The sequence below is a fragment of the Coenobita brevimanus genome, chromosome 75, assembly GCF_032717465.1.
Source record: "Coenobita brevimanus isolate Jiangsu-jjx chromosome 75, ASM3271746v2, whole genome shotgun sequence".
In the NCBI taxonomy this organism is placed as follows: domain Eukaryota; kingdom Metazoa; phylum Arthropoda; class Malacostraca; order Decapoda; family Coenobitidae; genus Coenobita; species Coenobita brevimanus.
The window spans coordinates 16886002-16886892 of record NC_137028.1 but is presented as its reverse complement, the minus strand read 5'-3'; positions in this window follow the sequence as shown (position 1 = coordinate 16886892).

Here is an 891-nt window from a genome sequence, read left to right as displayed (position 1 = left end):
AGGATTGTGGAAAGTATTAAGAATATATGGAGTAGATGGGAAGTTGTTGAATGCTGTGAAGAGTATGTATGATGGTGCTAAGGCTGCAGTGCTTGTGGATGGTGAACCGAGTGAATTTTTCTCTTTGAAGGTTGGGTTGAAACAGAGATGTGTCATGTCTCCATGGTTGTTCAATCTGTACATGGATGGGGTAATAAAAGAGGTACAAGGTAGGGTAGTGGATGTTGAAGTGGCCCTGGTGAGAGAGGGTAGTGTTTGGAAATTCCCCGTACTGTTGTTTGCAGATGATACTGTGTTGTTGAGTGAAGATGAAGGGGAGCTGCAAGGCTTGGTGGATGAGTTTGGGAGAGTGTGTAAGAAACGGAATCTAAAGGTGAATGTAGGGAAGAGTAAAGTGATGGTCTTTGAGAGAGGTGAAGTCAGTGAATGTACAGCGAGGTTGAATGGTGAGGAATTGGAAAATGTGAGTACGTTTAAGTACTTGGGTAGTGTGCTGAGTAAGGATGGAGGTTTGGAGGGTGAAGTGCTTGAAAGGGTACAGCAAGGAAGAAAGGTTGCTGGTTCCTTGAAAGCAGTGATACGAAGCAGGGAAGTGAGCATGGAAGTGAAAAAGTTACTACATGACAGTATTGTGATACCAACTCTAACGTATGGAAGTGAAGCTTGGACGTTGCTGGAAGGAAACAAGTCAAGAGTGAGAGCAGTGGATATGAGTTATTTAAGAGGAGCCTGTGGAGTCACATGGAGAGACAGGCTGACAAATGAGGATATAAAGAAGCATTGTGGTGTGGATGCGGATGTGATAGGAAGCGTTAGGAGGAATACACTGAGGTGGTTTGGCCATGTGGAGAGGATGGAGTGTGAAAGACTGACGAAGAGAGTGTATGTGAG